A 16732-nucleotide genomic window follows, 5' to 3' on the forward strand; every position below is an offset into this window, starting at 1 on the left:
CAGACAGTAAGGAGGCAGGAGAAAGTAAAAGGGCAAGAGTTGCACCTTCTGTAGTTGTGCGGGAAGGTGCCATGGTAGGGTTGATAAAAAGTTATAGGTCTGAAAGAGGAGTAGACCAGGCTGTCATAGAGGCAATAGAGCCTGTACAATGCTGACAAAGAAGGGAAGGGATAACAAGGTGTAGAGCTGGATGAACACAGCAGGCCAAGCAGCATCAGAGGAGCAGGAAGGCTGACGTTTCGGGCCTAGACCCTTCTTCAGAAGGGAAGGGAGATGTGTTTGATGGCAGCATTCTGCTGGAGGTAATAACAATGGTGCAGGATGATACTCTGAAGCTGGAAGCTAGTAAGGTGGAAAGTGAGGACAGGGGGAGCCCTATCATTATTCTGGGAGGGAAGAGAATGGATGATGGCAGATTTGCAGGAAATGGGTTGGACGTGATTGAGGGCCCTGTCAACTACAATGGCAGGGAGTTCTTGGTTGAAGAAAAAAGGTGGTCATGTCAGGGAACCCCTGTGAAAGGTGGTATCATCCAGTACAGATGCAATGGAGACAGAGAAACCCGGAAAATGGAATGGAGTCCTTATAGGAAATTGGGTGTAAGGAAGTGTAGTCAAGTTAACTGTGGTAGCTGGTGGGTTTTTAATGGCTATTGGTGGGCACCCTATGCCCAGAAATGAAAACACAAAAGTCAAGAAAGGGAGTGGAAGATTCACAGATGGACCAAGTGGAGATGGAGAAAACAATATAAATTAGCAGCAAAATTGATGTAATTTTCCAAATCTGGATGAGACAAGGAAGTGGCGTGAATGATGTTATTGACATACTGGAGTAGGAGATGGAGGTGGGGTCCCAAATAGGACTGGAACAAGGAGTTTTCACTTGCACCATAAACTGACAGGTATAACTGAGATGCATGTGGGTACCCATAGCCACATCTTCGACTTGGAGAAAGTGAGTGGGGTTAAAAGAGAAATTGTTCAAAGTGGAGGCATTCTTCATATCATTTGAGAAAATAGTGAAACAGGTCAATTAGCTGAGGGAAAACTGGACATTGTTCATGCAAAGCAAATTGACAGATTGAGCCCATGAAATTTATGCTTCACTGACAGAGGGGATTTCTACAGATCATATAAACAAAGGCTATTCTGGGTGCGCACATGTTAGTTCTTAAAGCATACAGGCAACAGCTTCAAAATTTGAGGGAACACACTAGACAAACCTACTTTGAATTTGAAAGGGTTAGACAAAGTAATTTTGATAGGTTGACATGAGAATAAAGAATTGAGGCCACTTATAAAGCTCTCAGAGAGATCATTGGCTTGGAAGAATTTATAAAGTCACTACTTTTTCTTCTAAGAATCCATGTTGAAGATTGAAGTGTTGCAACTGTGAGACAGGCACCAGAAATTGTTAATAATTATGAGCTATAAAATTAAACTTTTCTCCTTCACCTTCATAAATTCAGTAGGGATAGAAAATGGAAGAGTGGAAAGAAGACAGGTAGCCTGTGGATGGAGTTGACTTTCACCTAGAAAAGAATTTGCATGGATTCAAGATCACCCATAGCTAAGAAAAATCCACATGAGTTTAAAGAGACACAACAGTTTCAGAAACTAATTCCAGGTACTTTTCCATTGTGTGTGGTGACCAGAGTAAGGGCAAAACAAAGTCCATCACCAGAGGTCAAAGTTATATCACAGTCAGCTGTTATAGAGTAACTGAAACTTTATTTAACCAAGGGGAGAATTCAAAAGAATTGTTTGGCATGTCTTCACTAATTAAGGTTCAGAAAGCAGATCCAGAGTTAAACAAGTTGACACAGTCAGCTCACACTAAAGGTGAGGTTGACAGCCTTCCAGAGTGACATTATATTAAAAACAGAGTGATGAGGAAATGGAGAGACCCTCACTGACCTGCAGATGAGGAATGGAGTGTTGCTTGTCAGATAGTAACATCATGAGGAGATTTTACAATTAGAATATAAATTTCCAAGGGCAGGACATGTAAGAAAATCCAAAGCTCAAGCAGATGTGTGGGAAAAAGTCTCTCCTTCATGCCTTGATGATGATTTTCTGAAGCAGGAATGCTAGAGTATTTATTGGAGTTAGAATCACGGGAAGAAATGCAATGACTCCATTCCAACGGTGTTGACTTAAGAGTTAAGTTAAATCATTATAATTTTAAACACACATGTAGAAGAATATACTGTGGAACCAAATGAAGTTGATTTCTCTGCTTAAAGTGAAGATTTGGATACAGATATTAAGAGTTTTTATCTTAAATTAACATTATTTTAATTTGGAATAAAAGATTGGGTGCACAGATAACAGAGTTCTCTCTTTCTGAAAAATATGTGTTGAGAAAATTGAAGAAGAGTTTAACAGAGTCATATTGTTAATTGTAAAATTTTGTAAGCTTTACTTTATGCAGTTGTATAGTTTGCAGCGTATCTATGTTTCATATGTAAAATATGTGAAAATAGAATCACAGCAGATGGATGTTCCAAAATGTAAAAACAAGAGAGTAAATTGAGAATTTAAGCAAAAGATGACCAGAAGTTGTTTGAATACTGTAAGAAATGAATACAGTTGAATGGATGTAAGTTTTGTTGTCTACCTGTCACATACCTGGTCATGAAAAGCATTTAAAAATGGTGTTTCATTGCTTTCAAATGTGGAGTTATTTAAGAGACTACATTTTTGAACTATCAACTGGAAATGAGAAAAATAGACACAGTCTTTAAAATGGGGAAACTGTAAGAAGAGATGTCTGCAGCTTGGAAGTTAATAGATGCAAGTGAAACAATGTTAATTTTGGGGGGCATAAATTGGTACCAATTTGGTTTCAGGAAAGCTCAGCATAGCAACAATCATCCGATCATTCAGGTTGCTGTTTACCACAGATTCTGAGGGGAGTGAAATGGAATGGAGCAAGGAGAGCTCCAGAAGTCATCCACCTCAATCTTTCTCTCTTCTCTCTCTCCAACTTTTGTTCAAAAGAACAGAAAAGCTACATTTGTAGACGGTGAGAGAAATAATTACAAAATCCAAAGACAAAAAGAAAGACTCCAGGTTCAACCAAACAATCAGTGAATGATAGACCAGTCTTCACTGTGTAGATTCTAGTCTTCAGCCAACTCAGTTCACTTCACATGATATCTAGAAACAGTTGGAGGCACAGGATGCTACAAGGCTAGGGGCTCTGACAACATTCTAGCAATAGCGCTGAAGACTTGAGTTCCAGAATTTGCCACTCGCCTAGCCAAGCTGTTCCAGTACAGTTACAATACTGGCATCTACCTGATAATGTGGAAAATCGCACATATTTCTCCTGTACACAAAAAGCATGACAACTTCAAACCATCCAAATACCGTGCATCAGTCTATTCTCAATCATCAGTAAAGTGATGGAAGGTGTCATCAACCATGCTATCAAGCAGCACCTGCTCAGCAATAACTTGCTCAGTGATGCCCAGTTTGGGTTCCACCAAGGCCACTCAGCTCCTGACCTCATTACAGCCTTGGTTCAAACATGGACAAAAGAGCTGAATACTAGAGGTGAAGTGAGAATGACAGCCCTTGACATCAAGGCTGCATTTGACCAAGTGTGACATCAAGGACCCCTAGCAAAACTGGGATCAATAGGTATAAGGGGGCAAACTCTCTGCTGGTTGGGGTCATACCTGGCATATAGGAAGATGGTCGTGGTTGTTAGAGGTCAGTCATGTCAACTCCAGGACGTCTCTGCAGGAATTCCTCAGGGTACAGTCCTAGGCCCAACCATCTTCAGCTGCTTCATCAATGACCTTCCCTCCATTGTAAGTTCGGAAATGGGGATGTTGGCTAATGATTGCACAATGTTCAGCACCATTTGCAACTCCTCAGTCCATGTTCCAATGCAACACGTCTGAACAATATCCAGGTTTAAGCTGACAAATGCCAAGTAACATTCACACAATCTCCAATAAGAAACAATCTAGCCACTGTCCCTTGACATTCAATGGTGTTATGATCACTGAATCCCCCCACTGTCAACATCCTGGGGAGCTTACCTTTAAACCAAAACGCAACTGGACATAAACATGAACACAGTGGCTACAAAAACAAGTCAGAAGCTGGGAATAGTGTGGTGAGTAACTTACCTCCTGACTCCCTAAAGCCTGTCCACCATCTACAAGACACAAATCAGAAGTGTAGTGGAATACTCCCCATGCTCCTGTATAGGTACAGCTCCAACAACACTAAAGAAGCTTCACGTCATCCAGGACAAAGCAGCCCACTTGATTGGCACTACATCCACCACCTTCGAGTTCCCCTTCAAACCATTCACAATCCTGCATGGGAAATCTATTGCCATTCCTTCATTTTTGCTGGGTCAAAATCCCAGAATTCCCTCCCTCAGGGTCAATCTATGGTATGTGGACTGCAGCGGTTCAAGAAGTCGGCTCACCACCACCTTCTTAAGGGCAACAAGGGACGGCCAGTAAATGCTGGCTAGCCAGTGACGCCCATATCCCATGAATGATTTTTAAAAATTAACATCATTGAAAAATCAAAAGGATTCTGAGACCAGTTTTGCACTTTGGACTGGCGATACAGAACTATGTTATTGTGACTTATTTTTTCCTTTATTGAAATCTTTGGTAGTTTCATTAAATCTTCACATCTGTTATGACTCCAGGAGTAGTGGGGTTTGATTTCAAGCATATTGCCCAAGTGAGTCATGACACTTTCCCTATCATTCATACATAGGAACAATACGTCATCAGACTCATAAACAACAAGGTGCAGAGCTGGATGAACACAGCAGGCCAAGCAGCATCATAGGAGCAGAAAGGCTGACGTTTCAGGCCCAGACCCTTCATCAGAAATGGGGGAGGGGAAGGGGGTTCTGAAATAATTACGGAGAGAGGGGGAGGCGGATAGAAGATGGATAGAGGAGAAGATAGGTGGAGAGGAAACAAACAGGTCGAAAAGGCGGGGATGGAGCCAGTAAAGGTGAGTGTAGGTGGGGAGTTAGGGAGGGGATAGGTCAGTCCAGGGAGGATGGACAGGTCAAAGGGGCGGGATGAGGTTAGTAGGTAGGAGATGGGGGTGCGGCTTGAGGTGGGAGGAGGGGATAGGTGGGAGGAAGAACAGGTTAGGGAGGCGGGGATGAACTGGGCTGGTTTTGGGATGTGGTAGGGGGAGGGGAGATTTTGAAGCTTGTGAAGTCCACATTGATACCATTGGGCTGCGGGGTTCCCAAGCGGAATATGAGGTGCTGTTCCTGCAACCTTCGGGTGGCATCGTTGTGGCACTGCAGGAGGCCCAGGATGGACATGTCATCTGAGGAATGGGAGGGGGAGTTGAAATGGTTCGTGACTGGGAGGTGCAGTTGTTTATTGCGAACCGAGCGTAGGTGTTCTACAAAGCGGTCCTCGAGCCTCCGCTTGGTTTCCCCAATGTAGAGGAGGCCACAATGGGTACAGCGGATGCAGTATACCACATTGGCAGATGTGCAGGTGAACATCTGCTTGATGTGGAAAGTCTTCTTGGGGCCTGGGATGGGGGTGAGGGAGGAGGTATGGGGGCAGGTGTAGCACTTCCTGCGGTTGCAGGGAAAAGTGCTGGGTGTGGTAGGGCTGGAGGGGAGTGTGGAGCGGACAAGGGAGTCACGGAGAGAGTGGTCCCTCCGGAAAGCAGATAAGGGTGGGGAGGGAAAAATGTCTTCGGTGGTGGGGTTGGATTGCAGATGGCGGAAGTGTCGGAGGATGATGCTTTGGATCCGGAGGTTGGTGGGGTGGTACGTGAGGACAAGGGGGATTCTTTTTTGGTTCTTATTGCGGGGACGGGGTGTGAGGGATGAGTTGCGGGAAATGCGGGAGACACTGTTGAGGGCGTTCTCGACCACTGAGGGGGGGATGTTGCGGTCCTTGAAAAACGAGAACAACTGAGATGTACGGGAGTGGAATGCCTCATCCTGGGAACAGATGCGGCGGAGGCGAAGGAATTGGGAATAGGGGATGGCATTTTTGCAGGAAGGTGGGTGGGAGGAGGTGTATTCTAGGTAGCTGTGGGAGTCGGTGGGCTTGAAATGGATATCGGTTTCTAGATGTTTGCCCACGTTGGAGACAGAGAGGTCCAGGAAGGAGAGAGAGAGGTATTAGAGATGGTTCAGGTGAACTTAAGGTTGGGTTGGAAGGTGTTGGTGAAGTGGATGAACTGTTCGAGCTCCTCGTGGGAGCACGAGGCTTCAATGTAACGGAGGAAGAGGTGGGGTTTAGGGCCAGTGTAGGTACGGAAGAGGAATTGTTCCACATAACCTACAAAGAGGCAGGTGTAGCTTGGGCCCATGCGGGTACCCATGGCCACCCCCTTTGTCTGTAGGAAGTGGGAGGAATTGAAAGAGAAGTTGTTGAGGTGAGGACGAGTTCGGCTAGGCGGATGAGGGTGTCAGTGGAGGGGGACTGGTGGGGCCTGTGGGACAGGAAGAAGCGGAGGGCCTTTAGGCCATCTGTATGGGGAATGCAGGTGTATAGGGACTGGACGTCCATGGTAAAGATGAGGTGTTGGGGACCGGGGAATTGGAAGCTCTGGAGGAGGTGGAGGGCGTGGGTGGTGTCACGGATGTAGGTAGGGAGTTCCTGGACCAAGGGGGAGAAAATGGAGTCCAGGTAGTTGGAGATAAGTTCGGTGGGGCAGGAGCAGGCGGAGACAATGGGTCGACCAGGGCATTCAGGTTTGTGGATTTTGGGAAGGAGATAGAAGCGGGCGGTGCGGGGTTGGGGAATGATGAGGTTGGAGGCCGTGGGTGGGAGGTCACCTGAGGTGATGAGGTTGTGGATGGTTTGGGAGATGATGGTTTGGTGCTCGGGGGTAAGGTCATGCTCAAGGGGGCGGTAGGAGGAGGTGTCGGAGAGTTGGCATCTGGCCTCGGCGATGTAGAGGTCAGTGCGCCATACTACAACTGCGCCTCCCTTGTCCGCGGGTTTTATGGTGAGGTTGGGATTGGAGCAGAGGGAGCGGAGGGCTGCACGTTCTGCAGGGGAGAGGTTGGAGTGGGTGAGAGGGGTGGGGAAGTTGAGGCGATTGATGTCTCAACAGCAGTTGGAGATGAAGAGGTCAAGGGAGGGTAGGAGGCCTTGGGGTGGTGTCCAGGAGGAGGGGGTGTGTTGGAGGCGGGAGAAGGGGTCAGTAGAGGGAGGGTTAGGTTAACGGTTGAAGAAGTAAGCGTGGAGGCGGAGGTGGCAGAAAAACTGCTCTATGTCCAAACGTGACCGGTATTCGTTGATGTGTGAGCGGAGGGGGACAAAAGTAAGCCCTTTACTGGGGACTGACCGTTCGTCCTCAGAATGGGGGAGGTCTGGGGGGATGGTGAAGACTTGGCAGGGCTGGGTGCTATTGTCCCCTCTGGAGCTGCTAGCTGTGGAGGCTGTGGGCGGAGTTGCGTCAGCGTAGGCTGTGGGCGGAGTTGTGTTGGTGGTGGGCGGAGTTGTGTCCACGTCATTGATGGATGGAGCGGCGTCGGCGGTGGGGGGAGCGGGGTAGGCGGCAGCAGCAGCGGTGACGGTAGGTGCGTCTTCAGTGTCTGTGGTGTTGGTCTTGGAAATGGAGGCGGTGGCATCGGCAGTGATGGCGTTTGCTGTCCCGGAAGTGGGGTACCCGGTGGTGACGGATGTGACATCATCTGTGGGTTCTCCGACAGTGGCCTCATGGCGAAGGGCAGCGGGCACATTGTGGGGAAGGTCCTGGGTAGGGTTGGGGATTTGGGGGGTGGAGGAAGCCCGTTTTGTGTGGTAGGCACCAGTAAGTTTACTGTACTTACGGTTTTTAGTGTCCAATAAAGCTGAGTAGAATTGTGAGTTCAGGTTGTGGATCCTACGAAGAATAAAAAACAGGAGAGGTCCTTTGCAGGTCTGGGAGAGGGAGGCTTTGAGCTGGGGTAGGCTTGATTGTAGTGCCCGGAGATGCCGGCGCACTCACTGTCAACACGTATTATCAGAATGGAAATCTATCCATTGCTCCTGTATGTGATTGGAGGTACATTTGAAGTGATACATTTAACCAAAACAGTGGACAAAATATTCACAGAAACTTATGAATTAGGGGCAGAAACGGGCCAGTTGATCCCTCAACACTGTTCTACCACCCAATAAGATCGTGGCTGATTTGTTTGTATTCTAAATTCCATATTTCCATCTATCCCTGATAACGATTGATTCCCTTGCTTAGGAAAAAGTTTCTACCTCCTCCTTAAAAAATATTCAATGACCCCATCTCCACTGCTTTCTGAGACAGAGAGTTCCCAAGTTGCACAACCTTCTGAAAGGAAAAATATTACCTCATTGTCCTAAAGAACAACAACTAATTTTACAATGGTGTACCCTAGTTCTGGACTCACCCACAAAAGGAAACGTCATTTCCATATCCACCTGGCCAAGCCCAGTCAGAATCTTAGAAGTATCAATCAAGCTAAATCTTGTTGTTTTAAAGTCAATTGAAAATAGGCCCAGTCTTCCAATCTTTCAATATTAGACAACCGGCTCATTCCAGGTATCAATCTAGTAAACTTCCTCTGAATTGCCTTCAATGTCATTACATCCTTCCCTAATTAAGTTGACCAAATTTGCACATGTTCTTGAGATGTGTTCTCAGCAATGTGAGACAGAAAATCCGCAGAAAATTTTATTAAAGGGTATATACATAAATTAGTGCGGACTTGTAGTATAGAATTTTGAAGCTATAATGCAGCATTGGTTAAGTCCAAATGTATAAGAAACATTTGTTCATATAACTAAACCTTAGTTTTGATACATAGTATTTATAATTCACTGTCTTTTTCTTACGCTAGATTATAACAACAGAATAACTCTAAAGGAGACAGAGTATACCTACAAAATTCAGTAGACTTCAGAAACACACAACTGCTTCTGGATTTAACAATTACGGTCCGTGGATGTAGGTTTTCTTTTATCTTCCACCAAAGGTTCAAGACCTTTCCCCTCCAAATATTAACCGGGTCTTGTCATCCTTTGATTGGCTGGCATAATCTCTCATTTGTTTTAAACAGTATTCAGTTTTGTACAAAATTAGCCTTGACGATAAAACAATGAGTTGTTCAATTCCTTTCCATAATCTGATTTTGAGCACATATCTTCACATAATTTGTTTCTAATTTTTATTAAAATGTTTATTAAAATACATTCCTTGTAACCATTTCATGCTTTCAAATTATAAGTTTTGCTTTCTAAACTAAAGAATGTAACAAAGTTTAAAATTAATCTTAAAATAAAACACTTTGTAAAAGCAAACCTAATATAAACGCTGTTTAAAATGGATCCTTTATAATGGAGTTGATGATTATTGTTAATCTTTGAAATATATGAAATAATTGAACTGAAAGTTTGAATTTTTATCTGTTTTAATGGCAAGTTGCCAATTACATTGCTATGGTTACTGCCGCAAATATCTTTAATCATTAGCACATTGTGACCTTGAAGTACATAGTTTCTAGACTTACCTTGAAATATAACGTTTCTTTTTGCATTAACCAAAGTTATAATTGCTTTGATTAAAACAGTTAGTAGGACTACAACTAATGTGTATAATTTTGTATTAAATTGTGCCAGTGTCTCAATTGTTTGGTGAACCTTGTGCCAATATTGCTTAACTTTTTTAAGTTCTGCATCTTGTTGTTCCAGAATAAAAAATGTGAACTGGAAGATTTAATTCAAAAGATGTTCAAGTTATAGAAGGAAATCATATCTAATATATTGATCCAATTGATTCTTTAAATCAACTTTAACTCTGATAATCGATATTGATGATTGTATATGTCATTGAAAACTTGTGTTCCTAGCTGGACAGATATGGCATGGGATGAAACAAAAAGTTCCTAAATTGATGGGGCAGGTTAAAATACCATGTTTGAATTCCTAACCAGTAGTATTTACACAATATCTGCCTTTTCCTGTATAAGCAGAATGTACAAGAAATTGTCTTCCTCTTATGACCATCATTGTTCAATTAATCTTTTTTAATCCCATGTAAGATCACATGCTAAATTGATATTTAATTATACCAAACAGGCAGATGAAAGCATTTTTGCTTTGTGGACACCCTTTCAAATTAGGAGCAACCCAAGTAACTCCATTTATCAAAGACTATTACTTATAGATACTCTTCCATATCGGATAGTATGAACTAGACTATCCACCCCAATGTTTTCAATCCTAAAAAGGGAACTGGGCTTTTCACTGTTTTTTACTATAGTATAATATGCTACTGCTGCATGTGACAAGGTCTCTCAAAGTAGGGGTGTAATCTCTTTTGACCATTTGTCCATTAAAAATATTATCTATTTCACAATTTAACTTTCTGTTTTGCATTGAAACTAGATGTAAGTGAATTAAAATCATCTGCCTGATATAAATATATTTACAGAATGATTTTCACTGCACTATTTAAACCAACATAACGTCACTAGATAAAGGGACAACCTTTTTTACATTGTTGGGTTGTTACGTATATCTTCCATCTATGTTCCCTCCTGGAGGGTGATTGTGCTCTTTTCTTGGTATAATTCCTGATAGCCCACCAGTGTTTATATTGTTAGAGATTACAAACAAAATCTCAATCGCTGTTCTACAGGTTTTAGGTTTGATTGTGCTCTTAAATATTATGTCATGCGAATGTTGGTAAAAGTGTTATGTTCTCAAACAATAAATTGTCAAATGTTATCACATGAATTAATAGGATTCAACTGAATTGACCTTACAAACACAATTGTTTAGTGTACCATTGCACTCACAAGTAGGAGGATTCTGGACATTAAATTGATACTGTAAATCTGTAGACAATACACAATCTGTACACAATAGTGTAATAGACATGTCACCACACTCCCCAGCATCCAGCACCCCCTGTCTGGATGCCTGATACTCCCTGCCTCAGAACCTGACAAACCCCACTCTGTCACTGTCACTGGACCCATTCCACCTCTCTCCACCCACTGTAGGACCTGACCCTGACCCAAACTCTCCCATATCACCCATTGCCCTCACATCACTAGACCCAATCCAGTCTAAACCCTCTCACTCCCAAAGGGCCTGACATGATTCTCCTACTGCCAGGCTCAAAACTGAGCAGTTTGCAAACACCTAATTGATCAGTTAACATTCATGGAAAGAACAGACAAGCTGATGATCTATTATATCCTCAGAATGCATTAAGATAGCTCTTGAATGATTTTGCTTAAGGGCAAAGTTATCATGCCAATAATTACATACTCACTATTATGTGGAAGCAGAGAAGAAACAATAAGGATGTCCTAACAAGAATCAAGTATGGAGGAAATGCGATTGACATCATCAAGATTCAGAAATGGAGTTATTTTGGTCAGCTGTTAAGGCACAAAACTATACACAGGGCACATGAATGATTAACAGAGCCAAAGAAGTCCAAGAGTTTCTTAAATAAGCAACATCACAGAATGAGCAAACTTGAGCTATCAGTGCGAACAGCTTACAGTGTAAGCAACTGGCACAACATTGTATCCAAAGCTCTTCAAGAGGAAGGAACCTTCTTCTCTGTTCAATATAGATATCTTCCAAAATGTTCTAAAGGAGAAAAATCTGATCAAATGTTATTGTACTCTGCAGAGATTACTATTTCTGCTTTTGGCGTGCACTTGGATAGAAGTGCAGAAACCAGACTTGATAAAGGGACACTTATTTGTATAGCATGAGAAGAGTGTGCTGATTGGTTAAGCCATCATTAGCATGGAGATGCAATCCTACAAATCACTACAGGTGAGTTGCTGTAGACGGCTGTAAAGGTGATGTATAAATCAGCATATGGTTCTCGGAAATATGCAGTTTTTAACAGCAATGTGCGTAAACTGGGATGTGCTCAGATTAGCTTGGCTTAAACTGCACATAGTTACATAAAGTAGATTCTGGAAGAATCTGAAGAAGAGTCATTCCAGACCAATCGAGTTTCTCCAACATTCTCTGTGTTTGTTTCATGTGAAGTAGATACTTCATTAAAGGAAAATAAGTGAATGTGACATTAAAGGGTGAGTTACCTCAAGCAATGGCCCTTCAAACAATAAATCTTTTGTCTAAAATGCATTCAAAAGGTTCTGTCAATGATTGACTTTTGAAAAAGTCACAATTAAATTCTCCTAGAGGCTGTACATTCAATTATCCAATGCTCCAGTGAAATTGAAATGGTGTACCTCAGAATAACCTTTGTCATAGGGTTTCTTCTTATTATGGATGGCAATGCAGTTCTGTACTTCAGGGGTAAGTGATTACTATTCACACATAAATACTCAAGAAAAGCTATTGCTTTACATGGTGTCATCATTGACCTGGAACATCAACTCTCTTTCTTTGCACAATTGTTTTCAGACTAACTAAGTATTGTCAACATTTGCTTTTTCTATTTTCTGGTGTCATATTTTTCTGTTATTGCTTCTCCTGATCTCATTGCCTGGCAGAACAGACTCAAATATTTGTATGTCTAATTGAAAACACAACATAAATAGATCAACCTGAGGGATAGCACCAATGGACAAGCAGTTGCCTATTGGATACAAGCTATATCTGTGAAGTTTAGGGTGATAAACATTTGAGGACTTGTGAGCAAATAAATCAATGTTTGAAACTATGTTCAAAATGAGATCCTGATAGCTGCGGTTCGTTTGAGAGCCTTTAGGTGAGAATACTATCCTGCACCTAATCACTGATTTTAAGCATCAGTTTTAGCTTGTATCAGCCTTTTTGGCAATTCTATACCAGCAGTTAAGAACATTAGAGGAGAGCTTAGGGGCTGGGTCAGGATATGGTTAGATATCCGAAATAGCCAGGGTACAGGACAAGGCTCATAAAGAGGTGCCAGCTTTCCAGGGGACAATGTTACACTTGAGCCTCACTACAGATGATACAGATGAGGATTTAGATGGGACAGGTGCTTGAGGCATTGGCAACCTGCTTGATGATTGTAGTCACTGTCAAGGTGTCTGGATAAATACAGGACCCATTCAAACACAGGGGTCTGTGCAGAGCTTTGAGCCCATCCTTTCTAGTATGGCAATGGTGTTTAACTCAATAGGAATACTGTGGGCTTAACCATGATGCAACACCTGATGTCTTAGTTTCTGTGATAACACAACCAAAATCCATCCAACCTCTGCCTGCTGCAGTGAAATTCAGACTGAAATTAAGTATGATTACCTTGCTGAACCCCCTCGCAGATCATATTGGTGTCATTGTGGCTGTTAATACCAGTGTGCAAAATATTGCCAATTTGTCCTCTGACAAGTTACTGGACAAATGAGGTGCTTCCCCAAAGGAGCGCCAATGTCTCTATGGATCACAAAGCTGCTGACTTCTCTCAGGATGGCTGCGTTCATCCTTTCACTTCTGCCACACTTCCAATGCCATTGCTTTTACCTGTAAGCCAACGCAGACTACTTTGTTTGTGTGAAAAGAGTCTGAATCTTAGACCTAGATCTGATCAAGCTCATTTTCCCAAGGCTATCTACATTCTCTGAAAGTCAGCAACTTGCCACCAGCCTGGCCTAAAGTTACTTGGGTTAGCAGCATGTACACAAGACCATGCAAAGGCATTAAATGAATGCTCAAGGGGGATCAGTTAACATTTTAATGTAATATCCCATGATTGAATTTCTAAGTTTGGTTTGAAAAGTTTGTTTACTGGTGCTTTTATTTTTGTATTGCGGCCAAGTGAGTATCATGTTAGTGGCAGAGGGAAGGCAGATTTGGGACTGTTGGTTAGTAGGAATAGAACCGTAGAAATGTTACAGCGTGGAAAGAGCCCATCATGACATAATGGGTAATCAGCCCATTACAATTGGGCCAGCTGAATAAACAAGCTGCCCATTGTTTGTACTCTTTCCAGCTCATGGCCCGTAGGCTTATGCTTCAGGTGCAGATCCAGGCTCCTTTTAAATGATTTGAGAATTTCTGCCACAATTACCAAGCTGTTTACCATCCTCTGGCTGAACAAATCTTTTCTTTCGGACCCCTCTAATCCTTCCATGAGTCACTTTAAATCTGTGCCACTTGCTAACTGACCACTCTGCAAGTGGAAATAGGCTTTCCTTGTCCACCGTATCCAAGCCCCTTTTTACTTTGTACACCTTGATTAAGTCATCCATCAGCCTCCTGTATTGAAAGGTAACAATATAAGCCTATCCAATTTTCTCTTGTATTTGCAATTTTCAAGCCATGGCATCATTCTTATAAATCTCCTCTGTATTCTCTCTAGAGCAATTATATCCCTCCTGCGAACTGAAACATCAACTTTCCTGCTCCTCTGATGCTGCCTGGCCTGCTGTGTTCCTCCAGCTCCATATTGTGTTATCTCTATATGCCTCCTGTAATGTGGTGACCAGAACAATGCAGAAAACTGTACCTGTGGCCTAACCAGTGTCTTATATAGTTCCAGCATTCGTCCCTCCTCTTGTACCTTACTCATCTTGGCAACTTCAGGGACCAATGGACATACACTCCAAGGTCTCTCAGTTCCTCTGTCTCTCTCAATAACTTCGGATTTATTGTGCATTCCCTCGCTTTTGTTGACCTTTTCTGAATACATAACGTTGCACATCTTTGAAAATTGAATTCCCTTCCAATTTTCCCCTTGCACAACCAATCCATTGATTTTGATATCATCAGAAAATATTGCATGAAGTAGTTTTGAGCCCTTAACTGACTACAGTTTGAGTAACTGAAGCATAGCATTAATGGGTGCATTCTCCATAGCAATGTTCCTACAAATCAGGGTCCACTTTCCAAACAACCAGTATTCTCCTCACACACAGTATACATGTTGTGTTATTCTCGCTTGAATTGGTGTTTTGGGGGGCTGTCCTGATGAGTGCAAGACGTAAGGCTTCTGGGTGATGGCGAAGGTACAATGGTTTCAGGACTCTGTGGAGATCTGTGTGTCCCTTCTGACTGAACACAGAGTTCAGGATGATGTAGTTGGCAGTCTCAGGTATCAGGGGATTCGGTGTTTAATTCAGAGATAGTTAACCTCAAAGTCCCCTGGTGACATTATTGAAACTTAGGCAGGTTAATCAACCACAACCTGCCTTCAGATCTGTTGGAACACTACTGCCCTCAAGTGGCTGTCTGGTCCCCACTTTACTGATCCATGGCTTTTCAACCATGTGAGGCACCTTCCTATCTTGTCTATATGGGAGAAGCCCTCGTTAGCTTAACCTCTCACTCAGCCAGTGAGAAGATGAGATTCTTCACAACTGCAATTATTTACCTGTTCTCGGAACTTTCTGTTTGCTTTGTAAGTCTGGAGAGAACTCACCTGGCTACATTTTTGCTGCATCTGCCTCAATTGCCGCAATTTAGTACCCTAGCTGTCTTTTGACTCTGACTGAGTGAGACATCCTACTCAGAATCTGCGCATTTGTGTGGGAGCCCTCCAGGTTCCCATTTAACTTGGCTGTGAAGAGGTCTGCACGTACAATCTCAGGTGTCCTCTTTTCAACTCTTGATTTCTATGCACTCTGCCATGGCTCCTTCTACCCTTTTTCTTGGTTTGAGTTCAGCCTTTTTAATTTCTGAAACAATTTTGGATGCTACTGACCCCTGCAGGACCATTTAACTGCGTCCAACTTTCTGCAGAACCTTGATGAAGCAGCTCTTTCTGAGTCACTCCGGTCCTTTCCCTAGGAGGTAGGCGGAGACCTTTTTATTCAGTGGGTCCCTTATAACACATTTATTTCATATGGGTCCTCGTGAACCTTTTAACTTTGGCAGGCTCTAGCTTGTGGGCCTTCAATTCCTGTGACTGCTTGACTTCCTTTGTGGTAACCCTTTGGCGTTACTATGACTCAATTGGTGGCCAGGCATTCCTGAGTGGGAAGCTTATCACTGCAACCAGTATCTTTGGAATCACTTTTCTGATGCCAGGTCCCAAGGCTAAATTGCAGGCGAACATGGTTAAGGGGAACAGAAGTACACTCTTCACTCACTTCCCTGAGCGGGTCCTTGGCTTTTAGAGCAAGGGCAAGGTTTAAAATCCTACTTGACATTAAGGATTGGTTAGTCCCAGTTTCTCTGAATAAAGCTTGTTCACTTTTGGGGACAGAAATACGGACACTAATGCCACAAGGATAAAACTCCTCCAGCTTTCAGCGAGCTTCCTGAGCAGGTCACACATAAGACAAATTCTCCCAGGTGGCTAGATTCTGCTTCCCCTGCTGGGTTATCTCTCTCAGGACTGATTATTGGACTTTCACCATTCCTACTGACTTCCCTTTTAACCTGCAGCATTCCTGCATTTTACTGCAGTGGGAACACATGGGTCTGTGGGGATTCTCCTTTTGGGTTTGGGTGGACTTTGCATACCCCCACATGCACTTGCCTTTATTTCTGTCTTTGCTTTCTTATCAACTCACTGACTTTGGGAGTGGTTCTGAAAAGGTCAGCCTGAGCTGTTGCTTTTGAGGGCGAGCTCAAACCAATAGCAGCAGCTGTGGTTTCTCTAGCTCTGTGAACTCTCTATTCCTCCAAATATATTCCTCGGTTATGGAGTAGGCAATTTTTAAATTCTTCTGGCTGTATTATTGCATGTAATTGATCAAGGTGCACTGTATTTTTACAGAGTGGGCTCACCAGTCAAAAGCAATTTACTTTCATCTTTTTGAACTCCAGACAGCTCTGCATGCGTTTGTTTTGAATATGCTTGAATTGCTG

General features: G+C 43.0%; 1 protein-coding gene across 3 annotated transcripts in view; it reads left to right on the forward strand.

Moving 5' to 3' along the window:
- Positions 1-16732, forward strand: part of syt19 (synaptotagmin XIX) — a 70609-nt gene that overhangs the window by 8950 nt on the left and 44927 nt on the right. The window contains exons 2-3 of one of the 3 annotated variants that reach the window (XM_048607097.1): positions 8836-8932; positions 11645-11794. The exons of 1 other annotated variant lie outside the window; for it this stretch is intronic. The gene's annotated coding sequence lies outside the window, so the exon portion shown is untranslated. The remainder of the gene's footprint in view (positions 1-8835; positions 8933-11644; positions 11795-16732) is intronic. One more of the 3 variants, XM_048607098.1, reaches the window with a different exon arrangement.

The sequence above is a fragment of the Rhincodon typus genome, chromosome 17 (genome assembly GCF_021869965.1).
Source record: "Rhincodon typus isolate 14 chromosome 17, sRhiTyp1.1, whole genome shotgun sequence".
Lineage (NCBI taxonomy): Eukaryota > Metazoa > Chordata > Chondrichthyes > Orectolobiformes > Rhincodontidae > Rhincodon > Rhincodon typus.